Here is a 27,540-nt window from a genome sequence, read left to right as displayed (position 1 = left end):
ATGGAGGACGGCTTCTTGCGTGTAAAGAGCATCGCCAGAGCCCAGAAGGCCACAGCCACAGTCACCCAGGTGGGCGAATGAGACCGTGAGGACGCAGAGGACCACTAGAGTGATTCAGCATTCGACATGGCATTGTTGCTCCGACTTTGGAGTGGGGAAGCCAACGTTGACGGTCCGGAAAAAACAGCTCGGATATGATGCTGGAGCTTCTGAGGTTCAACGTTTCATTTCCTTCGGGTTCAGCATCCGTCAAAACTTAGCCGACACGGATAAAACACGCAGTGGCAAACACGAAGCATGTGTTCTGAATGGCCGCAAGCTTCTCGTTTCCTAGCTCGCCGAGTCGCCGTTGCTTCAGAGCTCAGACACAAGGGGCGTGCGGGCCGGCGGTTGACACATTCCATCCTGTCTGCAGGCCTAACCAAGCAGACCGCGCAGAATTCGTCTTGCCTTCCGCCGGCCCAAATCCCACTGCCAGCCCAGGGCCTAACGGAACGCTGACACATCTCACTTCGGCCCATATGAGACCGAAGCGCCGGATCACTCCTCTCCTCGTTGGTAGATATCTGACAATAAGTTAGCTCCGAGCTAGACGGTTGGAGGTGGCCTTCCACTGGAAAACGTGATCACCTTGGCGATACTCTGACAGTCACAGTGTTTTAGCAACATCTGCAGCAAATAAAAGTTAGCATGTGTCAAGTTAGGATAGTTCCTTCGCCAGGCGGCAAGAGATCAGTCGAACAGTTTCTGATTCTGAGTGCCTGCTTGCATTAAGTTCTTGGCATGCAGGCTAGTCAGATGAGGCCTCCCATGCTTGCCTCTCCCTGCCCTAATAAGTACTTGCTCACTTGTCCATCTCCAGCAACCTTGTCTTAGCTATACGTATCTGTGACGGCGTGACGTAGCTTCATTCGAGCTTAGCTAGGTTGATCGGTAGGTCCAATGGAGGCCGCCGCGAGGATCGCCACTTCTCTGCTTCTCGCGCTTGCCGTTGCGTCAACCTTCCTCTGCGACGGTGCCCACGGCGGCAGGGGTGGCCGCCGCCACGCCACGAGGCGAACCAGGCACGACTCCTCGTGGCCAACGACGACGAGCGCACAGAACAAGCGTGGAGCACTCCCCCGGGCCCGCCGCCGTCGGGGCCGGGTGCGGTCATCGTGTACGACCTCGTCAAGGGCTTCGGCGCCGCCGGGGACGGCGTGGCGGACGACACCGGCGCGATCGAGGCCGCGTGGGGCGCCGCGTGCCGGGGCGGCGCGGCGGGCCGGGCGCCGCGCCGCGGGGCGCACGTTCCTGGTGCGCGCCACCGTGTTCAGAGGACCGTGCCAGGGCAACGTCACGCTCCAGGTAATGCATCTCCGGTTAGAAGAAAAGATGCAATGTTTTTTTGCTCGGACAGCTCGATGGATGTTACGATCATCCCAGCGGATTGAATCTTGAATGAAGCGCAGGTCGACGGGACGATCGTGGCGCCGGGCGACCCCAACACGTGGCCGGCGAACCGCAGGCGCGACTGGATCGTGTTCTACCAGGCCCACGGCGTGTCGCTGCGTGGCGCCGGCCTCGTCGACGGCAAAGGGGCAGAAATGGCGGGATCTCCCTTGCAAGCCTCGCGTGTGGTACGTAGACATTGTACAGGCGCATTTTTTGGGCACCGAATCTGATTGGCATATGAAAGTTTTTTTCCCGTTTATTTTTTGTGACAGCCCGGTGGTAAGTGTTCCAGCGACTCTCCCTTTTTAACCGTATTAACCGCCACCGCAGTAAGCTTCTTGTCTGTAATAATAAGACTGCTCCAACTTTGTTCTATGAACTTCTGTTCGTGGCCAGGCTGTAAGGTTTTTCCTGAGCAACGACGTGACGGTGCAAGGGCTGAAGGTGCAGACCAGCCCGCAGTTCCACGTCCGGTTCCACGGCTGCCGCGGCATGGTGGTCCGCGGCCTGGCCATCAGTGCCCCGGCGCAGAGCCCCAACACCAACGGCATCCACGTCGAGAATTACACGGACGTCCTCATCGCCAGCTCCGCGACCTCCGGCGGCGACGACTGCATCTTCATCGGTTACGGCACCTCCGGCGCGCGCGTCGAGGACGTCACCCGCGGGCCTGGCGGGCATGGCATCAGCATCGGGTCCCTGGGAAGCCCGGGGCACGGGCGTGCGTGTCCAACGGGACGGTGCGCCGCGCGGCGATCCTCCGGTCGGACAACGGCGTGCGGATCAAGACGCGGCAGGGCGCCGCCAGGTCCGTGTCGGCAGTGTCGTTCAAGGACGTGCGCGTGGAGGGCGTGCGCCACCACGGCGGTGTCCGTCACCGGGGTGTCGTAAGTCTAATCACAATGGAGGTTTCATGTCCATGTTTTCAAGAATGCCGCGTTAACTTTGTAGAAGTATGAAACACTCTCTCTCAATAGAGAGTTTCATCTCACTTTTTCATATGCTAACATACTACTTAAATGCTGTAAATAAATAACGAATAGAATTTACTCAATTGTGTGAAGATGAAACAAAACACTCTCAATGGAGGTTTCACACGGTTTCCAAGTCCTTGGAAATGGGTTAACATAGTTTCATCCTCATGAAACTCCATGAAACTCTTACTTCTTAAATGATGTGCCATGTCATCCAAATTGCTGATGTGGTAAGCTAATTAATGCCATGAAACACCCTATAAAACTCCTATTGTGAATAGCCTAAGCGGACGTCCGCAGCACCTACGAGGGCGGCGGCGCGCACGTGCGCCTCGCCTGCAGCGACGCCGCGCCGTGCACCGGCATCACACTCTCCGACATCGAGTGTCACGACCCAAACTTGTAAATATGCTTAACATTTAAACAACATCATCTTAAACATCATTAACGCATAATGAAGTATCATGTGCATAAGTTTGCATGAGTTATTTAGTTTTTGTGCCTTGTTTGATTGGATGCTTGTGAAGGAAGTTCAAAATTTGTTATGTAACTGTACCTCCAAATAATTTATTCAAATACTAGACACAAAATGATGAATTTACAATATTTTTTCTCAATTTTGTGACAATCAAACCAAAGCATAAAATTCTTAGAAGATTTAAAAGCAGAGGTTTTGTTCATTTTCTGTGAGCAATCTAGAATATCTTTTTGAGTGCTTATTGTTGGAGTGTGATCTCGGTGTTTTTATATTTCTCCAATAAGAGTTTGGTGATTTTTGGAGCCCGGGAAGACTTAGTTTTTTTTTAATTTTGAATCTCAACCGGCGTTTTCCCTTGTCCCTCTCTCGAGCCCACTCGTCGGTGACACCCTCCTTCCCTTCTGCTCGTCACGCTCTGGTTGGTCGCCATGGGCGGCGTCTCCACGCCGGCGGCTGCCCGTTGGCCACGGTGGCGAGGGGGCACGCAAAAACCCGCTCCTACCCCTCGCCCTTGCCTTGTTTTAAGCCCCGGTCGGCCACCCAAAACCCTAGCCGCCTCTCCTCTCCACTACTACCGCAGCCCCATTTTCTTCCCCAACTCCGGTGCCGCCAAATTCGTCACCAACGGTGAACCCTGCCTCAATTCCTCGCAGCCTCCTCATCCTTCCTGCGACCCATTCCAACCCTTACCTCTCTTTTCCCCCCTCCCCCGTAGGCTCCCCGGCGACAAGCTTCGTCAGCTGCCGCCACTGCTCATCGCGCCGCCTCTCTGCCGCGCCGTCCCGCCCATCCTAGCTGCTGGTGAGGCTCGTCGCCCACCAGGACACGCCGCGCATGCGCTCCTGCCCCTCCCCAGCCGCTTCACCCGCCGGCCGTCATGCCATGACGCGGCAGAGCCACGCCGTGCGCGTCGCGAGCGCTCGGTCACACGTGCTGGCCGCGCCCTCGATTTGGCCTTGACCCAACCGGGTTTGGTTGACCCCTGGGCCCACCTGCCGGCGCCTGGGGGTGGTTGTAATTAGGTAGATCTAGTGTTTTGTAATGTTGTAACTTTATAAAATTCGTAGAGAATTGTGTAGATCTCCAAAAATTATGAAACTTATTTTGTTGAAACCCTTTGGTGTAGATCGACTTTGTAAAGATATTGTTTTGCAGGTTCCTGTTACATAAAATGAGTTATGATTTTTTTAAAAAGTAATTTAAATGTTTAGTAATTTCTCTGATGATCTGATAATATAAAACTTAACTTTGTTTGATTCCTGATGAAAAGATCTATCCAGTGGTGTATTTTGTTTTGCTGTAACCTAGCTGTTTATTAGGGTTTTAGACTGTTTTCATACTTGCTATCTGTAAGCTTGTTTATTGCATTCTTCTTACTGAAAAAATGATAAAATGGTAAATCCACTTGTATTAGCTTCTGTTATCTGTCTGGTTTCTATGATAGTTTTTTGAAATATTTTGCATATTTAATTTGTTTAAATTAGCTAAATTTTTTTATGCTCATAAATAATTCTATAAAATTGCTTTTGCTGCAAATCCAACTCTCATGAATTTGTGTTGATGTTCTGTGTATGCTCAAATTAATTCATGATTATGCTTGCTGTATAAATTTCTTGTTGATAATTCTTGCTTTAGGTTTTCTTACTTAAGTGCTAGTGATACTTGGGTATTTTGGTTAGTAGCTTGTGTTTGTGTATCTGTTGTTCCATTCACTCTTCATTGCATATCATTTCATGCACAAACAAGGCATTATGCTAACATATGCATCCATTCATGTACATTAGTGACCAAAACGCCGGAGAGCGAGCCCGTTGAGCCAACTGACACCGTTGAGCCCGAGTTTGGTGTTGAGTTTGTTGTTGAGCCAGAAGAAAATCAAAACAAGCAGCTAAGCATGATTTCTTTTTCTCCGTTTAAATTGATTTAGTTTTAGTTATCTCAATTGGTTAATTATGGGTTATGGGTTATGTATTATGTTTATTTATCACATTGTTGTATCTACTTTTATGCATTTTCCTTCCTTGATTTGTTTATCCATATCCTTGTCATACAATAGTTTGGCTAACTAAATAATTGACTAGTTGCTTAGCCATGCTTAGAGTAGTTTTATAACTTGAAAGAAAAGAATGGATTAGAGTCACAATACACTCACTCGGCAATCCTTGATTGCACTTGTACGGCTTTGCTTTATGTTGGAATGGTGGTTTCGTGGTTTGAGAGAAATTGTAGGGTTCAGAGAAAGGAGTCTTGGAGGCATAGTCCGTTTGGACCTGTTAAGGACCGTCCGTGGATGACCTCGGTTTTGAGTAACTTAAAGTGCTACCACATATCCAATTATGGTATAGATGAGCCTAATACCTTCTTTGTTTTAATCATTGAGGCATGGTTCTAGATGCGTGGCTAAGGGGCTATTTATAGAGGCTTAGGAGTGTCCCCGATGACCTAGATGACTCTCCGTATAAGCTAGGCGTGATTTTCGAAGATTGAGACTTGCTGGAAAAGGTTGATGCAAGTACCCCTTACCCAACATGATCGGTTGGATGAACCGCATGGTCCTTACGTCATGTAGTTAAAGAAGTACACCCTTGCAAGGTACATGATCAATTCAAATTGCCGTGCTCTCAGTTATGAGCAAGCTCAATATACAATGAATTCTTCGTAGAAGTTTCGATTATGTTGGAAATGGTTCATGTCACTTTTATGATCAATTATTTGTTCTTCTCCTAAGCAACTAAAATTTGTGTTGTGGGTTGCGCAAGATTTGTTAATTTTGATTAGAGAGCTAGAAGTTAGTGTCGGTGTTTAACCGGTTGCCCACCGAGGGGTATACCCAAGGTGGTAGATTTTGGGTGAGGGGACGCCGAGATCAGGAACTTGAAGGTACAAGGAACACAAGACTTAGACAGGTTCGGGCCGCACGGAGCGTAACACCCTACGTCCTGTATGGTTTGTATTGCCTTCGGTATAGAATGACCTAATGATCTCTTTTTTGAGAGGGGTCCCTGACCTCCCTTATATATCCGAGAAGCCAGAATTACAAAGATGCTAACCAACCTCCGCTGAGGAATCAAACCAGAACATATCTCGAGTAGATCCCCTCCGTGTTGGTTAGCTGTATCTCCTATTTAAACGGGATAAACAAGAGATAAACAAAATGAATAAGAGATAAGACGATCTTAATCTCTTAGACCTCTTTAAACTACGTTATGTGCCCAGCCCGGTGGCCCCGGGTCTGACAAGCCCCCGAGCTCTTCGTAGCTGAGTACTGCAGGCTTATCGAGTACCTTCGAAGCAGTCTTCGACTTCTTCTGAAGCTTTGTCTCGAAACTCTTCTTCAAGTACTTGCTTGGCTGCATCGAAGCTATGAGGTGCTCATGCCCCGAATTTTTGTTGTGGTGTGCGATTTTAAAAAATCGCACTCCATATGGAGTAGCCGCCGAGCCTTAGGTTGAATCGGAGAATCAGGCTGAGGGTCCCATTAGTATGTAATTCTCCTTATCTTTCAAAGAAATTTGAAAAACAAGTAGTCGATGCCACGTATCCCGCAGTCCCCGAGCCTTGAATCTAAATCCCACAAAATTTGGAGATAAGGATCCAACAACCGTGGCATGCAGGCTAAAAATGACAACTTGCGAAATTACCAAAATGATGATACAGATGATGGGTATTAGATTATTAATTCGAAAAACCCCTTTTTTCGGGCTAACTAACCCTGAAAAAATGGTTAATTGAATATTTAATCCCAACAATCCATCCAATGACCCCTCAGATTCGGAATATTTTTGGAAGTGACTCCTGAACTTCGGAACAGTAACTTGTCCCCACCCCGCTGGTTATTTAACCCCGCGGTAACAGTAGGAAAAAACCGCGCTTCCAATCCGCATTCCGCCAAAAGCCACCAAGAATCCCCAATCTGAGCCAAGCACCGCCGCCATCCCCCCAAGGAGATTCTCCCGCTCCGACTTCCCCGCCCCTCTCCCCGCAGCCCCCGAGCATCTCGTGGCCAGCGCATCGGAGATGACATCCAAGAAGTCAGAGATCGAGAAAAAGAAGAAAGAGGCGGAGCCATCGACCGCGGAGTGGACACACAGTAAGTGCTCCCTCAATAATCTGAACAAACTAGTTTCCGAGGTCAATTGGCGTCCCTCTTACCGCGAACCTTTTCCCATGGAAAATATTGACGAAATCGTCACATTTCTCCACTTTGCCGAACGGGGATTGGCCCTCCCCACTTGTTCCTTCTTTCGTGGCTTTCTGTATTATTACGGGCTTGAGCCCCATCACCTCAACCCTAATTCCGTTTGCCATATTTCAATTTTCATCTACTTCTGCGAAGCCTTTCTCGGAATTGAACCCCACTGGGATCTATTCCGCTTCCTCTTCCGCGTCAAACCCCAGCCTACCACGAAGAAACTTTCTGTAGTAGGGGGCGCCGGCATCCAACTGCGACAGCAGGCCGGCGAAAAATACCTGTCATACAAATTCCCCTCAAACCTTCCTGGATGGAAAAACCATTGGTTCTACATCGAAAACCATGCTCCCCCTCTTCCAACGAAGTCGAACAGACCACCTGTAGTGAGGGGAGAATGGAACCTTGAACCCTCCGGCGGGGAGATGGATCAGGTCAAAGAGCTGCTGGACGTCATTGAGGCACAGAAGAAGAAGGGAGTGACCGGCGCCTCCGTCATGTTCGCATTTTACAAACGCCGCGTTCAACCCATCCAGTAGCGCCATCGCCTGGGATTCGAGTACACAGGCCCCGCTGATCCTTCTCGCATGTGCACAGAGGATTTGCCGGATGAAGTCGCGCTCCAGCGAGTTCAGCGGGTGCTGCTAGACGTGGACGCCGTGCCGTACGTGCCCACATTATTTTCCGCACGAAATCCGCCCAGCCCAGTAAGTATTCGACTTCTTTTTGCTGAAGATAACCGCTTTTGCACCGTTGCTTAACTGAAGAACTTCTGCAGGGACACACGGAGCTGTACCGCAGCTACCCGCCACGACCTGACGTCCCCCGACCAGATCACCTCCTCCCCTCTGCTGCCGCTGCAGCCAAGAGGGCTCGCCTTGCTGCAGCTCAATGCAGCAACGAGTCCACCGAAGGCATGGGCTCGCAGGCGGGAGAAGAAGCCGAAGCAGAACCGCGCCGGGACAACTCCTCCGACTAGAGCGTGGAGTTGATCGGCGCTTTACCACCGGTGCCAAAGGGCCATCGGCTAGTGCGCAAATGCAAGGCGCAAGAAGTCGAGTCATTCAGGTACTGAGTTGCTGTTTTGACGAGTTGCAAAGTGTCAATAGCATTGAATACTGACAGAATCCACTTGTAGTCCTCCTGCTCCGCCACCCGGGACCGAACCCGAGGAGGTGGAAACAGGCCCATCCGCCGTCGCTGCAGTGACCATTGCCGTGGCGGGGACCACTCAATCGGCCGATCAAGCCTCGCCTCCGATGACAGGGATTCCGCGATGGGCCTTGCGGGTGAAAAAGGCTGCCAAAAAGAAATCTACACTGTAAGTTTACCTCCGGTCGCTTGAAAATATTGCTCTTGCCAGCTTGTATAACAACGACTTCGACGTCATCAGGGCTGCGAGCGTGGTGCAGCTTCAGCTGGACCCGGGCACGGCTACTGCAGCCCTAGAGCCATTAACCCAGGCTGATCCTTCCGGTGCAGAACTGGCCCCAGCTGCTGCAGCATCCGAGCCATCAGCGCCTGGAGAGCCGACACCCACGGAGCTGGCCCCCGAAGCGGATGCGACGCTCCTCGACTTGCCGCCTCCCGAGCTCCGACATGATGAAGCCGAAACCGGTGGCGGAGAACAAGTTGAAGCCCCTGATGCCGCTCCTACTGATGGCACAGGCAAGCGTTTACCCGCCCGTGGCCTGCTGCCGGGGCCTGGGCGTAGTGTATTGACAACTTTTGTACTTGCAGGTGTCCGGCGACCACCGCTCGAAGACATCGCAGGGTCTTCGAGGAACCCCCGTGAGGTATTGAGGGCTGGGCCGGGGTACAAGAACGTCATCACCACCGACCTGGTAGACGACACCTTGGTGTCGGCTGAAAATTTGAGGACCTTCAAGAGCACCTTCAAGGAACTATACGATTTCTCCATGGTAAGACTTGAGTGATATTCCGGTTGTGCACATTGATGGGCTGCTTTGACCCGATTTCCGCCCGTTGCGCAGCATGTAATCATCAAATCCCAGAAGAAATCGGAGAGGCTCGGCGCAGTTGTGAATGATGCGAAGGAGTTAGCTGCTCTGGACAAGCGCATCTCTAAGGAGAAGACGAAAAATTGCTATCTGCAGCGAGAGCTTGATATACTGAAGCAGGAAAGAACTCGAGAAGTTCGGCTGCTCAAGAATGACCTGAAAAACCTCGAAGGGGCCAACTCCGAGCTCCAGAAACAGCTCAAGGAGCAACAAGCGGAGTACCAGGAGCAGCTCAAGTTGGAGAAGAAGGCGCACCAAGGTAGGCCCCCGCTTCCCTCGAGTACTTTTTCTTTAGTAATTTCCCTTGGTTGCTGAAATATCCTCGCCGCAGAGCTTAGGAAAATAATAAAATACAAAGAGGAGCTGCTTACTGATGTGAAGAATATGCTGTATCGCCGTACAGATGATGTTGAAAGGCTGCAGAAGGTAATCGACGACACTGAACGGCAGTTCGTCGACTGCCTTCAGCAGATCAAAACGCTGGGCGAGAAGGACGAACGGCAGCAGAAGGAGCTAGGGGACCTCAGGGGGGCCGCCCAGGAGCTGGTGGATATAGTGAATCCCCTAGAAGAAGGCGAAGAGAGCCCGCGGCCCCTGCTGGAGCGACTTCACGAAGCCCCGAAGAAAGTGCTCAAATTCTTGTCTGAGGCTCCGGTCGCATGCGTTAGCAATGCCCTTGCGTATGTAAAATCCTTCTTGCCGAACGCGCAGCTGGACATTTTTGCGCAGGGAATGGCAGCAGACTGCACGGACGAACAATTCGACGAGTACCTGCGAGAGGCTCAACCTGTAGCAGAGCGAATTGTACATAATGTACTGCAGGATTAGGGTGTGAGAAACAAGTAATCATTCCCTTATGTAAATACTTCACTCGATATCTCTACTTGTTTGCGTGCTTAGCTGAATTGGGGTCCAGGCTTACAAGGCTCCAGTTGTAGATGCTTCCCTGGGTACAACGACCCGAAGGGTAGCTAATACTCGTCTAATACATTAGCCACAACTCGATCGAGCAGGTCTAAACTTGTTAGGAAAAGAACGCGAGCATCGTCGCGGGGTTGCCGTGCGTAGGGCAGAAAAACGGGACTACCCCGAGCGCGGCGACTCTGAGTGTAGTTGAAAGTCGCTCCTGCTGTGAGCGTGCTCCGTACGCTAAGTAGGACCCGGACGGATGGATCGAGCTTGCTAGGATCAGGTGCGGGCGCTGCCGTGGGTTTGCCATTCTTTTGGCAGAAGCAAGACTGTTCTGAGTGCAGCCACTCAGGATGTAGTCGAGATAGCTCTTTATGCGAGCCTTTCCAGCGTACTGGGTGTAAGCCAGTCGAGCGGATCGACTGTGTCGAAAAAATGCGACTGCTGTCGCGTGTGACCATCCAAGGTCGCGGCGGAACTTGATATGTAGAGGGGTTGGCCGGAGCCGAGGGTTCCGTCAGGAACGGGAGTTGAAAGGTGATGATCGTGGCCGTAGCCCTCGCATCATTCACGACAAGAAGTCGATTTATAGTTGTGTCTGCACGCGACCATGGCCGTCGTGTAAGTAAAAGGAAATGTACAACCCGGGTCATGTGGCTCATAGCCTCCACATTGATTCGGGGAAAGGAGACCTTCTGAGCCCTCGGGGATTCAGCAATCGCCGGGCCTCGACTTAAGGGTAGAATTTGCGCAGGTTCTGAACGTTCCAGGACTTCGGGACATCGTGACCCTCAGGAAATTGTAGTCGATAAGACCCTAGCCTTGTAACCTGCTTGACGACGAACGGGCCCTCCCACTTTGAGTTGAGCTTGTGTAGGCCAGATTCGTCCTGAATACGACGCAAGACCAACTCGCCAACATTGAATGACCGCTCCCTGACGTTGCAATCATGATATCGCCGGATCCCCTGCAGGTACCGAGCTGACTGGAAAAGGGCGGTGCAACGAGCTTCTTCCATAGAATCAAGCTCTAACAGCCGCGCCTCGTCCGCCTCGCCTTCATTGTACATTTCGACCCTTAGAGACTTCCACATAATATTGGCTGGTAGGATAGCTTCAGATCCATATACAAGGAAGAAAGGTGTTTGACCTGTGGCTTTGGACGGCTGAGTCCGAAGCCCCCAGACGACGTGTGGTAGCTCATGCACCCATTTGCCTCCCTTCTTGCTGTTTTCATCATAAAGTCTCTTCTTGAGGTCGTCAATGATCAAGCCGTTCGCCCTTTCGACTTGTCCATTGGCCCTTGGGTGTGCAACCGAGACATATTTAACTTTGATGCAAGCATTCTCGCAGAACTCCCAGAACTGGTTGGCCATGAAGTTTGATCCCAAGTCCGTGATGATGGTGTTGGGGAAGCCGAAGCGATGCAAAATATCTGAGATGAAGTCGACGACCCGATCTGGCGTGAGCTTGGCTATCGACTTGTACTCGATCCACTTAGTGAACTTGTCGATGGCCACCAGAACATGGGTAAAACCGCCTGTCACCGTCGTGAAGGGCCCAATCATGTCAAGACTCCAACAAGCGAAAGGCCAAGATGGCGGTATAGTGATGAGGCTATGAGCTGGGACGTGAGTCCTTTTGCCGAAGAATTGACAATTTTGGCACCTGCGGACGAGATCTTCTGCCTCGGTCACTGCAGTGGGCCACCAGAAACTGGCCCTGTATGCTTTCCCCACCAGCGTTCTTGAAGCTGCATGGTTTCCGCAGACGCCCTCGTGGATCTCCCGCAGTATGTCGTAACCATCTTCCGTTGTGACACACTTCATGAGAACTCCTGACCGAGCGCCGCGCCGATAAAGCTTGCCGTCGACCAGGACGAAGCCCTTGCTTTTGCGCAAGACGCGTGCCGTGTCCGCACTTTTGGCATCGATTCCTACTGGTAGCCGTTGATCTCGAATGAAGTCGATAAAAGCGTCTCGCCAGTCCTCCCCTAGCACCATAACCTCTCGATCGGGTTGTTGGGGACCCGCATCGATGGTTAGCTGTGGAGAGGATTTGATGGAAGGCTGCTTGATCTCCTGGACAAAGACTCCCGGCGGGACCTGAGCACTCGTGGACCCCAGTTTGGACAGGATATCCGCACCAACGTTGTGCTCCCACAATACATGGTGAACGTCCAAGCCGGAGAAATTGCTTTCCAACTTGCGCACTTCCTATACATAAGCATCCATCGTCTCCTTGTTGCAGTCCCATTCCTTGTTGACCTGCTGGACAACAAGAAGGCAATCGCTATATACAAGTAGACGCTTGATCCCTAGTGATATCACCAAACGAAGCCCGTGAAGCAAGGCTTCATACTCGGCTTCATTGTTGGATACCGCCCACAGGATCTGAAGGACGTATTTCAATTGTTCACCTCGTGGAGAAATAAGCAGAACACCAGCGCTGCCGCCGTCGAGCTTGAGGGACCCGTCAAAATACATGGTCCAGTGCTCTGGCTTGTCCACTGGGGTTGGAACTTGATTCTCCCTCCATTCAGCCATGAAGTCGACTAGAGCCTGTGACTTGATTGCAGTGCGTGGCTTGAAGTCGATTGACAAAGCCTCCAGTTCCACTGCCCACTTGGATACGCGTCCCGTGGCATCTTGATTATGAAGAATATCCCCAATGGGAAATCCGTAATCACAATAATCTTGTACTCGTCGAAGTAATGGCGTAGATTTCTTGATGTGATTAAGATTGCGTATAAAAGTTTTTGAACAGCTGGATACCGTACCTTGGATTCGGAGAGGACTTCGCTGACGAAGTAAACAGGCCTCTGCACTCCGAACGCATGGCCTTCCTCACCTCGCTCGACTACAATAGCACTGCTGACAACATGAGTTGTTGCCGTGATGTAAAGTAGCAGATCCTCCCCTGGCAACAATGCTGTAAGGATCGGAGGTGACTGAAGATGATGTTTCAGGTCCTGCAAGGCCCGCTCAGCCTCCTCCGTCCATTGAAACTTATCTTGGCATTTCAGGAGATTAAAGAAAGGTAGTCCTCTCTCCCCGAGTCGGGAGATGAACCTGTTTAGGGCCGCCATACAACCTGTTAATTTCTGCACATCCTTGATTGTGGCCGGAGCCTCCATATCAGAGATGACCGTAATCTTTACAGGGTTGGCTTCAATGCCTCAGTTGCTGACGATGAACCCGAGCAATTTCCCTGAAGGTGTCACACCCGATTTATAAGAACATAAATCGAGCAATAATATATGCGCCAGGATCAAGTCACGCATATATACAACAGATTATCAAGATATCACAACACATATCACGAATAAAAGCGTATAAATTATAAAATGAATATCTTTATTACAACTGAATCAAGAATCAGTTCAAGGAATGCGGAAGCGTAAAATGAATACATGAAGAGTGGGGCGCCACAGGGACGTCGACTGGGAGACAAACGCCTAGAAGTCGTCGAAGCCGCTGACATAGTACTCCACGTTGCCGGGCACTGAGCAGCAGTCGAAGATATCCAAGAGAACAGAAGAGAAGAGAGGCAAGGGTGAGTACAAACTCGTACTCAACAAGTACAACACAAACTATGAGGCTCTAGGCTAGCTGACTCAACTGCATTAGCTTTTAGTCTTGGCAAATTTTATTAAAGCTAGTTACTACCAGTGGATGAGTTACCATAAACCCAATTGCATAATAAATTAATTAATATTAATTAATAACTACTGAGAACCATCCAAACCAAAACCACCCGGGGAATCTCCCTAATCAAAGGTTGATAACCCCACTAATCAAAAGGAGGATCTGGGCCGCTCATGACTGTGAGCACAGCTGAAATATCAGTTTTACACTCTCGAGAGGTTGCACAACTTTACCCACAAGTCGTGAGCTACGCTAGTTGTTCATCACACTTCCTTAGGTGAGATGGCTAGCAAGCACATTACGAGACTGTTACAAAGAATCACGTTGGTAAGGTGTAACCGCTAAGGATTCTGGATCAGCAACGATGGGGCCCACCTCCGGGGGTACAAGACACACAGCACAGACCAAGCCGAAAGAGCAGGGACCATTGAAGCTTACCACCTCTCTTGCCCACGCAGGTAAGTTACTCCCGAACCAACACGACCTAATTAGTAAGTCAAGACCGTCCCATTCTAGTCTTGTGGTTGCGCGGTTGTCCCAGGTTGTCGCTCTATGAACCGGTCCTTATGGAGAGTAGCCAACCAAGCACTAAGCACCGTGCTGGCCCCCTAAACCATGTTTCTACAAAAACATATTTTTAAGAACGCACTAACCACTCAAGCACACAGCACAGAGGGTCGGCTCCAGAATTAAGTTGCATAAGATCATTAACAAATTAATTAAAAAGGACCAGGTGTGTTATAGCGCAGCAACCTAGCACAACTAACCAAAATGCAACCCAAAGGATATATAAAGGATATAGAGTGGCTAGGAAAGTCCTTATAGGCATACAGTATTAAAATGCAGTATGAAATTGTATTGACAAGTGATAGGAGGTCCATGTTATACTTGCCTTCCTCGAAATTCTCCTGCTGCTGCTCAAACTGCTCAGAAGATGGCGGCTCCTGGTACTGGTCCAAAGGCTCCGCGTCTACGCACGATCATCAAGCATAGTCCACACATACACACATGCACAAATAATAGCAAACTATAAGAAAACAGTACACCAATACAATAGAACAGCACACCAAACTGGTCTAGAACTATTCTACACGTTACAACGATCGCGTGGATATAAAGAACACCTAAAACGGAGCTAAGACGCGAAATCTACGCTTGAAACAAGATCCAGGGACCTATTTGCAAGAGAACTGGAGGTTCCAAGGGGTTCTGCGCAAAAACCGAGGGTCTAGACGCAAATAATGGGTAGACACAGGGGCTAGCACTCGAAAACCCAAGGCATGGACTGCGGGCACTAATTCCAAGAAGCTCAGGGGCCTAAAAGCATAAAATAGGACCTAACCGTAATTATTTTAAACTACGGGTGGACTGCGGGTTGATTCCTAAAAAGCGCAGGGGCTCTTTAACAAAACCATCACAGCTGAGGGGTATCTTCTAATCTAGGCTGTCGTGTCTAGATCGGACGGTTCGGACCCAATCTAGTTCGGACGGTCTGATCTGCACGGCGGAAAGTCCGAACGGTCCGATCTGGAACAGACCGGTCCGATCTGGCTGGCTCGCGGGGACGGCGGAACGGTCGTCGGAATTTGACTCCCGCGGCGGCGCACGGCTCGGGCTCGCCGGAGCTCGGCGTTCCCGCCGCTCCGGGGGCCAAATCGACCCGGCCTTGGGTCGGGCGTGATCCGCGTGACAAGCGCGAGCTACCTAAGGCTAAAGCGAGGCACGGGAGGGGTTCTAGCGACGAGCACGACGGCGGGGGCGGCTCGGCGCGGCGGCGCAACGACGGCGCGCGCGTTCGGAGGGCTAGGAAGGATCCTGGGCTTGGACATCTAGCGCATAAGCTTCGGGGGTTTGATGCGATGCTCACCAGGGGCTTGTGGAGACCGGAGCTGCGGCTGAAGGAGGACGACGACGACGACCGGCGGCGGAGGGGTCGGGCTCTCGTGGAGGAAGGTGATGCCGAGGTGGCCGGGGTCCTTAGCTTGCGTAAATCGGCTCCGGGGACTCCTATGGAGGTAATCAGCGGGTTAAGGAAGCCCGCGGTTCACCGGCGTCAAGGAATTGCGGCGGCGGCCGTGCTCACCGGTGGCGGCCTTCGGGAGGAAATTCGGACCGAGGAGCAGGCCGAGATTGCGGGTGAAGGGCGCTGGAGCTTCTGGGTGGTGGGGCGATGCTGATGCGCAAGCTCTTGCGGCCCGGGGCGCGGTGGAGTGGCGTGCCCACGGCAAGGCCGAGGATGCAGCGCGGCGGAGGAGAAGGGCAGCAGCGCTAGGGTTTTGGGGCGGCTACGGGGTAGGGGATGAGATGCAGGGAGTTGGGGATCCTATTTGTGGGGCGATGGGGCAACCTCGGCGTGCGGGCCCGGCACGAGGGCTCGCCGGAGATTTCGGGCGGTCGTTGTGCGGCCGGTAGAGGGAGGAGGAAGAAGGGCCGACAGATGGGGCCGGCTGAGGGAATGACCGAGAATTGAAGGAATGACTGAGAATAGAAAGAATAACTGAGAATAGCAGAAATGACTGAGAATAGAAGAAATGACTGAGAATAGAGGAATGACTGAGAATAGAAGGAATGACTGAGAATAGAAGGAATGACTGAGAATAGAGGAATGACTGAGAATAGAAGGAATGGCTGAGAATAGAAGAAATGACTGACCTACCTTCCTGTTTCCTTCCTTTTCTTTTTTTTATACTCTAACCATTCAAACAAATCTAGTTGGATTCAAATAAATTTGAATTCAAACCCTACAACTCAACACAAATAAAACAATGCTCCAGCATGAATGCACAAGCAAGTTGATCCTATAATGAATTTTAATTACTTGCGTTATAAAATTACTTTAAATGCGAGATAAATTAGAGAAAAACCCTGGAAATTTTATTTAAGCCCAAATAAATTCCTCAAAATTTAGGAAAATTACATTAGGGTGTTACAGAAGGTACTCCGAAGACGCACTTGGTGGGATTGAGTTTCCACCGGAATCTGCGCAGGCTGCTAAATGTTTCCTCCAAATCCGCAATTAAGTCGCTAGACGCCCTGGTCTTGATGACGACGTCGTCCACATAAGCTTCAACATTCTGGTGTAGCTGATCCGCGAAACACATTTGGATCGCACGCTAGTATGTTGCTCCTGCGTTTTTCAACCCGAAGGACATTGTTTTGTAGGCGTAAGTCCCATACGGGGTGATAAACGCAGTCTTGATTTGGTCCTCCTCCTTGAGCACGATCTGATGATATCCTGAGTAACAATCAAGAAAGCAGAGAAGGACACAACCAGCCGTCGAATCGACAACTTGGTCAATGCGCGGCAGCCCAAAATGATCCTTTGGGCAGTGCTTGTTAAGATCGGTGTAGTCGACACACATTCTCCATTCATTATTCTTTTTCTTTACAAGAACAGGATTCGCTACCCACTCTGGATGAATTACTTCTTTAATGAATCCAGCCGCGAGAAGTTTAGCAATCTCCCGTTTAATGGCCTCACGCTTGTCGTGGGCAAACCTCCGTAGGCGTTGCTTTTTAGGCGTAGCCTTCGGGTGGACATTCAAAGCATGCTTGATCAACTCCCTAGGCACCCCTGGCATATCCGCTGGTTTCCAGGCGAATATATCTCGGTTAGCCCGAAGGAAACTGACGAGCGCGAATTCCTATTTGTCACCTAAGCCGGCACCAATGATAGCGGTCTTAGATGAATCTCCCTCCTGAAGCTGGATCGACTTGAGGGCCACGTCATCAGTCGACTGGATGCTCGACTTGCTGGCCTTCTTGGAAGGGATCTCCAGCCCGGATTGGGAAAGCTGCTGCGCGGCCGCGAGTACTTCTCCCGAAGCATCTGGCACGCGAGTAGTCGAAGCATATTGGATCGCCTCCTGATTACAGTCGTATGAATTCTTCAGGTCGCCACGGAGGGTGAGTACCCCACTGAGTCCTGGCATCTTAAGAAGCAAATAGACGTAATGCGGCACTGCCATAAATCTGGCAAGTGCCGGTCGACCCAATATAGCATGGTAAGAAGATTCGAAGTTAGCCACCTCGAACTTGATGAACTCGGTACGATAGTTCTCCCGAGTGCCAAAGGTGACTGGGAGGACCACCGTACCCAGCGGGTGTGCCGCGTTACCTGGGACAATACCGTAAAAGGGAGACTTGCTGGGAACCAGCATGTCCTTGAAGTCCAGGTCCATCTTCTTCAGAGTGCTGACGAAGATGAGATTGAGCCCACTCCCGCCGTCAATGAGGACCTTGGTGAGATTGACCTCTGCTACCACAGGATCTAGGACCAAGGGGAACTTACCGAGCTCCGAAAAGCTCGTCCACTGGTTGTCGCGGGAGAACGAGATGGGGACCTCCGACCAACGGAGTGGTCGTGGTACCACCGGCTCGATGGACAAAATCTCCCGGAGGAGCAGCTTCTGATCCCGCCTGTAGCAAAAATCCTCGTCTCCCCTAAAGTTGACGTTGATAACTTTTGACGCGTCTTGAAACTTCGGGTTGCGCCCGTGGTCCTCTTGATCATCATCCTCGGGTTCTTTGTCAGCAGGCTTCTTGTTCTTCTTTCCGCCACCGGAGTTGCTGAACGTCCTCCGAAGGTGATAGCAGTCGATGGCGGCGTGGCTGGCACCCGGATGCCATGGGCACTTCTTCTGCAGGAGCTTCCTGAACTCCTCCTGTGTCGTCGACCTCTTGCCCCGCGAAGGACGATCCATAGCCGCGATGACATCATCTGGCTTTCGCTTTCGGGGTGGCCCCAAAAAGTCCCGCTGGCCTTTGTCGTTGCGGTTATCGTTTGGACGCCTCAGGTTGCTGTCTTGACGCCGCGGGAACCGCTCCCGCATCTTCTCCTCCTGTTCGGACCAATCGTGCATCATATCACGAAGGCCCGCAACAGTCTTTGGCTTGTTCCGCCCGAAATCCCTATAGATGCCCGGGTCGGTGATGCCGTTGTTCGCGATAGTAGCGCGAACGTCAAAGAAGCAACGCGTGTAAGACTGCAGGAGCTCGTTACGTTCTTGCTTGCACTGGGCAAGATCGTGTCGAGTACCTGCACGGGCAATCGCTCCCTGAAAATTGTCGATGAAGACCTTCTTAAGTCATTCCCAGGAGTCGATGGAGTTGCTGCTGAGGCTTTCCAGCCAAGTGAGCGGTGAAGGGTCCAAAGCCATCGGGAAGTAGATGACTTTGGTGATGTTTGAACCCCCTGCGACCTCAATGGCTGTGGAGTAGCAACGTAGCCACTGCTGAGGGGCTTGCTTGCCGTCGTACTTGGTGATGCCGATCGGCTTGAAGCTCTCTGGGTACTTGTAGCTGCTGAAACGAGCAGAAAAAGCAGGGAATCGATCGCTACAGTCAGTACCTTCAGTCTTGACTTCTTCGCGGACCTTGCGCCTGGAGGAGATCACGGTCCGCGCGTCGCGACCTTCATTGATGTGCTGGCGCAGGTCCTCCGAAGGAGGTCGATGATTAGCCTGTCGCGGGTGACCCCCTTGCGGTGGCTGTTGCCTCCCGCCAGGGGCCTAGCTCCCACGCGCATTATCGTTGCTGATCTGGTGTCGAGGACGGCCGCCAGCCGTTCGGCTATGAGCCTGACTTCGACTCTCGTCAACGCGCTCCTCCCAGATGGTGGGCGCTGGGTTGTGTTGATCCAGCTGGATCCAAGCCCTCTGCGCGTAGAGGAGTGCTTGACGTACCTCCGGATCATGGCTGCGCTCGAGGATGGCCGTCACCCTAGCGATGTTGGCCACCGGAGTCCTGAATCCCCGCTCGCTTACGGCGGTGAACTCAGGGTCAAGCTCGCGATGCATAGATTGCCTACGCTCGTTCGCCCTCCTTCGCCGGATTGTGCGGGCCCTGTTCCTGGCCCTCCGCGCCTCTCGATCGGCGTCATTCTCGTCGCCAGCGTTGGCCGTGATCTCATCTTCGGAGATCGCTTCAAAGTTGACGATGGGAAGATCCCCATCGTCCTCGGCTTCTTCGTCCATCAGCACCTGGCGGGAGGAAAGGTCGTGAGAGCTTTCGTCGACTAGTTCAGTCGACCCCTCCACCGCGGTGGCCAATGGGCTGCCCTCTTGGAAGGGCAATGGCTCGAGGTGAGCCACAAGCCGTCCCTCTGCCTCGAGTAGATCGGAGAGCATCATGCCCCTCCAATGCACAATGCGCCCCTTCGGCAGAGAGGTGATCTCCAAATCACCAGGACCGGAACAACCCGAAGCCCCCCAACACGCGGTGGCTTCAGGCTTTTCGTCCTGGAGCAGCAAGCCCAGATCCTTCTCTAACATGGAGAGGGACCTAGCGACGTTGGCCTCCTGAAGATCAGTGGCCGGTTTGCATGAGCCGAGTTGAGATCGACCATGCGGATCCCTAGATTGGAACAAGCCCAAACCAGGGGAAGTTGTCGCAACACCAGAAGAAGTCGAGCCTGGAGCAGACTCCATCTCGATCTGTGCTGCGGAAGTATGGAGCGGCAAGTTGTCGAGCTCGTCGACAAACTTGTCGAGGCCGCTGTGAGGATCCGCAGTGAAGGTTTTTGGCTTCATGTCGACGAGGAATCGCCGAAAGTTGCCCGCACCATCTGCGACACAAACCCACGAGCCAAAAACGAATGTCGTACCCTGAGAGGGAACTGACCTGATAAAACTGAAAGATGCCATCGAGCTCGCTGGTGGATCTTCAACGCGCTCCCCTACCTGGCGCGCCAGCTGTCGGTGTTTAACCGGCTCCCCACCGAGGGGTATACCCAAGGTGGTAGATTTTGGGTGAGGAGACGCCGAGATCAGGAACTCGAGGGTACAAGGAACACAAGACTTAGACAGGTTCGGGCCGCACGGAGCGTAACACCCTACGTCCTGTATGGTTTGTATTGCCTTCGGTATAGAATGACCTAATGATCTCTTTTTTGAGAGGGGTCCCTGACCTCCCTTATATATCCGAGAAGCCAGAATTACAAAGATGCTAACCAACCTCCGCTGAGGAATCATACCAGAACATATCTCGAGTAGATCCCTTCCGTGTTGGTTAGCTCTATCTCCTATTTAAACGGGATAAACAAGAGATAAACAAAATGAATAAGAGATAAGACGAACTTAATCTCTTAGACCTCTTTAAACTACGTTATGTGCCCAGCCCGATGGCCCCGGGTCTGACAGTTAGTTTAGAGAGCTCATGCTTATGCAATAATTACTTAACCATAAAGCAAGCCTCATCCTTGTTGAAACCCATTTGCAGAATTCTTGTTTATATAATTGCGTAAGACTTGTGAGTACCTTTGTACTCATGTTGCTTTTTAATACAAGTTGTAGGTGAGCCGGAAGTTATTTTTGGCCACTTCTACCCCGCGAATTCCGGCGCGTAGGTTGTTGTGGCCATAATGGTGCCCTTGAGCAAGACGCTGTTGCTTTGTTGCACTTTTATCGATTTATGCACTGCGCAGTTTATCTTTTGTGTGAGCATGTTGAAATATTAAACTTTAATTTCATATCTCTTTTGTCATCATTCGTGAGTTGGAACCTTTTAATTTCATATTTGAACCACCTATGTTTGAACCTCCTATGTCTTGAATTTGTAATATTTGATGTTGAACTCTTGTAATGACTAAAAGTGTTGTGCTATTTATGGTTTATTGGCGATGTGTGTATTTACAAAACAGTACGTGTATGCATGATCTTGGGCATGCTATGGAGCACGTACCAAGATTACCGGATTTGATATTATTTTAGGTGAATGACGCGTCGGTTGTCGAAGTCTGTAGATGTGGGTTAGCATGTGGTACGCTCTTAAATGAAAATATGCTAGCTCTTATCTTAAGGATGATGAGACGGTTGATTTAAAATAATATTAAATTAGACGGTTCTTACCACGAGTTCTTGCCAGCCTCCGGCGCGGGCGCGGCGGCCGCCGCCTTCTGCTGGAACGCGTACGGGAGTGCCACCGCGGCCACCGTGCCGGCAGTGCCGTGCCTACTGGAGGCGCCCCGCGGCGCGTCGAGGATAGCAACGGCAGCTTCAGGTGTCACGCGCGATAGCAGCCGCTTGAATTATCGCTCTGGAAAAGCAGAGGATGACGCATCGGGATAAGAAGAAGGCGGGGTTAATGGGCCCACCAGCACGGAAAGGATCCCTCGCGTCGGCCCAACCATGGTCACGGTCGGCTGCGTCGTCACGCGCCGGCCTCATTCATGAGGGGCAAGGCCGCCATGATGCACATCTTTGTTATTGGGCCCCATTCGGTGGTAGCTTGTGTGGGCCAAAAAGGATATATAAAGAATGCATGTGATGGGCAATCTGGCTGATTCCAGTTTCAGTTACTGTGAAAGTACTCACGTCAGCGTCGTTTACATAGGTAGTGATTGGTATTTATCGGTACATATGGACAGGGATATCTCCTGCTAGTATGTCCAACCCGAGGGGCGCAAGGTTATCCGTAACCTTGCGCTAAGCCTTTAGGTGACAAGGCGTACGGCCCGGGCCTGACAGCTGGGGTCACAGTCTCCAGATCTTACCCCGTGCTCTCACTGGTCTGGCGCTTCACTGTGCCTACAAGGACAAGGTGCTCAGGAACGGCCACCGCGGGCTCGAACCACCACGGGGTGGTCCGGTGCCGCCACGTGTGAAAGCCGGACCCCTAGGGGGCCTGTGCACCTAGACAGTTCTCGGGGGCCTGGACCACCAATCCCTCCGAGGAGGAGGAATGGTGCCGCAACGTGCCTATGAGGAAGCGGCTGCTAAGCCAGCTATGCCACGTGTCCGGTGGCAGCCAGCCTTCGGCGGGACGCCAGCCCAACTACCGCATTAAATGCGGGTAGGTGGGGTACGCGTGCCCAAAACAGAGCATGGACTGCCCATTGACACGTTGGGCAGGTATGTTGACACCACGGTAAGCTCGCCTGTTACCGAGGCGGCACGTCACATCACCGCGCTGCGTGCGCGGGCGGGCCGCGCGCATGAGCAAAGGGTAATTATGATCTGTTGCAGGAGGGCTGCGGCGTGCGCTGCTACAGTGTGCGCGGAGGCTACAGCACGGCAGGTCAACATTGCCCCTTCGCCTGTCAGCGGGAATTGACCCAACAGTAACAGCACGTCTTCCACTGTGCATGTTACCGGCAGCAGCAGACCCTGTGCAGGCGAGATGGCACATGTCCATTCTCTGGTAGAGGATACGCACGGGAGCCGAAGAGGAAGATTTCCGAATCTGTAGCATTTAAGGCTCCAATGTGTATATTATTTAATATATCACCGGGTCCACCTGTAGGGACCCCGCTCAGTGTACGCGCTCCCTTTGAGACTATAAAAGGGAGAGCGCACACATTAGAACCCAAGATTTCTCAAGTTCCACGAACACACAGAGGTTCCAGAAGCTTCCTAGCAATACAACACATAGTGGACGTAGGATTTTACACTCTGGCGGCCTGAACCACTCTAAACCCTTGTGTGCTTCTCGCGTTCGTACGCCTCTTGATCTAGCATTCCTTGGCTTCCCCCAAACTCATCCTAAACTAGGATTAGGTGGGTGCATTCCGCCACCCGGCTGGATAAATCCTCCGACAGTTTTGCTTCACTGCTTCCTAGCTAGAGCCTGGGTAGGAATAAGCCACGCACAGCTCAGACCAGGTTTGTGCAATGCAAGAAGCTACTGTTTGGTAGGTTGCACAAAGTTTAGATTAGCTTACTTTGTATCTGTTTTGTGAGCAAAACTTCCAACACCGCCTCCTCGCAGACCAGTAGACCAGCAGACGAGCCAGTCCATCATCGTCAGCTCCTGGTTCATATTGGGCACGGTAGTTTGTCCCCGCATACTGCCTGTCTGATATCCGACGGCAACGACGACAACATCGATCGAATCATTCCTTGACGGCAGCTCTTAGAGAGGAGCTGAAATTGCTTGTGTGCGGGTAGGGCTAGATAACGAGCCGGCTCGGTTCGGCTCGGTCCGGCTTGCTAAGATAAGAGTTGGCTTGGCTCGGCTTGTTATCCACAAAAGCCTGCTCGGCTTGGCTCGGTCCGGCTCGCGAGCTGGCTCAGTCAGCTCGCGAGCCAAAAACTGATATACTCTCCCAAATAATATATATCTATAGAGATCAAATAAAAAAATATTAGGATAATATATGATTCTATTTTTATACTTTCGGGACCATATATAATTTTATTGGTGATACTTTCATCATTCATCAATCATATATGTTCCATCAATAACATATGCCCATAAGCTAGCCTATCATAAGCAAAGAGGTTACAAAATACTAAGTCTTGGTCTCTCAGATATATAAATTTATCGGTCCATTCAATGGACATTGGACAAGCACAAAAGCACAAAGAAAATGCTAAGTCTTGGCTTCTAGACGGCCTATAACGTAGGTGGAAATCATGTTGTACGCGTAGCTCATTCGGCTCGCGACCAGCTCGCGAGCTGGCTCAAACTCGCTTATTATACTAATGAGCATAAAGTTGTGCTTAGCTCGTTATGAATTAGACCGAGACGAGCCAAATCGGCTACAAGTCGAGCGAGCTAACGAGCCACGAGCAATTTTTCTAGCCTAATGTGCAGGTTAATAGAAATCGAGGGGTGTGGTTATATGTCACTTTAGGTGACATATTTTTCAATCGTCACCTGAAGAGGTGCGCCCTCCCGCATGGGCTAAAGTTAATATTTGGACCTAACGAGCAAAATTAATATTACAACACCCTCAAAGCATCACCTGGTGGGACCATCAGCCCACCAATATAGCTTGTATGCACGTATAATGTATACTGCATCATGTGCATGCCGGTGGCCGGGGTGGGCTGTGCAGCGCTCGCAGACCACCTTCGTGCGGTGGCCTGGCCGTCCAAGTTTCGGCCCCACCTGCCAGAAAAGTACGAGGGTCAACCAACCCGTCAGAATTCCTGCAGGTCTACATCACCACCATCACGGCGGTTTGGGGTAACAACGCTGTAATGGCAAGTTACTTCCATGTAGCCTTGATCGGGCCAGCTCGGACGTGGCTCATGAACTTCACTCCGGAATCCATCCAATCCTCGGGTGAGCTTTGCGAGCACTCACGGCGAACTTCGCCAGCGCGTACCAGCAGCATGGCGTGGAGGTCCTCCACGCCGTGAGGCAACAACCCGGGGAAACCCTCCAGGCCTTCATCTCCCGCTTCACCAAGGTACGTGGAACCATTCCGCGTATCTCCGATGCATCTATTATCACGGGTTTCCGTCAGCGGGTCCGTGATGAGAAGATGCTGAGAAGCTGGCGACACACGAGGTGGAAACTGTCACCACCTTATTCGCCTTGGCGGACAAATGCGCCAAGGCTGTAGAGGGCCGTGCATGAACAAGCCGCGGTCTGGGGTTTCGGTCGCTGCGGCGGCAGCGGCTGGGGGGCCAGAACTTGCGCGGCAAGCGCCAGCACCAACAGCGTACTGACCCTGGGTCGTGTCCTGTTCATCCTGGGGCCCGCCACAGCGTTGTAGAATGCCGCGAGATCCAGAAACTCGCGGAGCGCCTCAGCAAGAGGTGCAACCAGGCCTCCAAGGATGGCTCCTCCCCGCCGCGGCGATCCGGCAAAGAGAAGGTTTCCGACGCCGATGCTGCCGCGGCGGAGAGGGAGTTGGGGTATCAAACCCCAAAGAAGGACCTTACGGGTCTCTTCCACCAGTCCGACCCCGAGTGCGGCGGGGGGGGGGGGGGGAACGAGCGCTGCAAGAAGCTGTACGTCATGTACAGTGGCAGTTCAGAGCTCATCTCCCGGAGGGACGTCAAAACCCTTCGCCGAGAAATGTGTCTTTAGCATTTCGGTGGGAAAACTTCTCGGTTTCCTAGTGTCACACCGGGGGATCGAGGTGAACCCGGATAAGATCAGGGCAATCGAAGCAATGAGACCCCCAGCACGTCTTAAGGACGTGCAGAGGTTGACGGGTCCCTTGCAGCCCTCAGCGGCTTCATCTCAAGGCTGGTGGAGAGGGCCCTCCCCTTCTTCAAGTTGATGAGGGGGTCCAGTCTGTTCACATGGACTGAGGAGGCAGAACAAGCCTTCCTGGAGATGAAGCAGTATCTCACCTCCCTGCCGGTCCTGGTGGCTCCGGACCCGGGTGAGACGCTGTTTCTATACCTTGCAGTGACGACTGAAGTGATCAGCATGGTGCTGGTCGCTGAGAGGTCCGTGCAACTCCTGCAGGGGCCCCCCGCGGTCCCCCTGTAGGAAGTGGAGGTCCGGCCTCCACCAATGTGACAACCAACCCTGCTTCGGGGGGGTCGGCCGGGTCCCGACCCGGGAAAGAACCAGAAGACCTGGGGTCCGGTGAGTACCCAGCACAGGGAGAAGGAACCAGTCCCGATGGCAAGATCAAGACCATCCAGAAGCCGGTCTACTACGTCAGCGAGGTCCTGCATGAGGCAAAGGCCAGGTATCCCGAGATGCATAAGCTCCATTATGCTATACTCATTGCGTTCCGGAAGCTCCACCATTATTTCCAGGCCCACAAGATTGTGGTGGTGACCTCTTACCCCTTGAGGGCCATCCTCCACAACTCCAACGCTATGGGAAACATCGCCAAGTAGGCTGCGGAGCTTGCTGGATTTCAACTCAACTTCCAGCCCCGCCACGCCATCAAAAGCCAAGTCCTTGCCGACTTCGTTGCCGAATGGACTCCTACGCCAAGCGTCCTAGGGGGTCCGGACCATGGTGCGGACCCCCCACCTCCAGAAGTCAGGGCTCCGGAGTTCGCCGAACCCCACTGGACGCTCTTCTTCAACGAGTCCACATGCAACAAGAAGGCTGGAGCTGGCGTGGTTCTCATCGACCCAAGTTGCGAACAAGTAAAGTATACGGTGCTCCTCGACTTTAAGGCCACCTACAACATGGCGGAGTACGAGGCCCTGATCTTTGGATTGATGGTGGCCCTATCCCTGGAGGTCCGGGAGCTCCTAGTCAAGGGAGACTCCCAACTTGTCATTAGGCAGGTCCGGGGGGAGTGTTGTTGCAACAATCCCCAGCTCACAGCATACCTCATCCACGTGAGGATGCTGGAGAAGAACTTCAACGCACTGGAACTGCAACATGTTCCACGTGAGGGCAACTCAGTGGCAGATGCGCTCTCCGTGAGGTCATCAACTCAGGCATCCATGCCAGAGGGCATCGTCCAAAGACGGCTGCTGAAGTCCTCCGCTCAGCCTGCCGAACTGGGTGAAGGGGGTCAGACCAAGACCTCGAAGCTAGCGGTCCCGGCGGCGCTCCATCCGTGGGGTCCGCCAAGGGTTGTGTGCACCCTCGAGGGTCCCGAAGACCTCGTGGAGCCGCACCCAGTTTCTCAGAGGAGTCCTGATGCATGGATCTCCGAGATCCGGGACTACCTGAAAGACAACTTCCTTCCTGAAGACCAAGCATCTGCTGAGCGCATAGTGCGATTGGATAAGCGATACGCGATGGTAGAAGGGGATCTCTACTGCCGTGGCGCCAATGGCACCCTCATGCGGTGCATCACCCAGGAAAAAAGGCTGCGACGTGCTCGAAGAGATCCATGGAGGCGAGTGCGGAAGTCATTCTTCATCCCGCACGCTGGTCGATAAAGCCTTCCGGCATGGCTTTTACTGGCCGACAGGGCTCCAGGATGCAGCTGAGCTGGTAAAATCCTGCAAAGCATGCCAATTCCATGAAAAACAGATACACACTCTAGCTCAGGCTCTGCAAATGATTCCACCCTCTTGGCCTTTCGCTGTACGGGGTTGGACATCTTGGGACCTTTCCCCAGGACCGTCGGTGGGTACCGGTACCTCTACGTTGCCATCGACAAGTTCACTAAGTGGCTGGAAGCAACCCCTGTGGTCAACATCACCAAGGCATCGGCAATTGCGTTCCTCAAGTCAATTGTGTGCAGGTTCGGGGTCCCGAACCGAATCATCATCGACAACGGGACCTAG

The 27,540-nt window shown here is 52.1% G+C and overlaps 1 pseudogene; it reads left to right on the top strand.

Annotated features, from left to right (window-relative positions):
- Positions 1–27,540, top strand: LOC112881073 (annotated as a pseudogene).

Source organism: Panicum hallii, chromosome 2, assembly GCF_002211085.1.
Source record: "Panicum hallii strain FIL2 chromosome 2, PHallii_v3.1, whole genome shotgun sequence".
Classification (NCBI taxonomy): domain Eukaryota; kingdom Viridiplantae; phylum Streptophyta; class Magnoliopsida; order Poales; family Poaceae; genus Panicum; species Panicum hallii.
The sequence above is the reverse complement of the archived record's forward strand: the minus strand, read 5'-3'. Positions and strand labels throughout refer to the sequence as shown.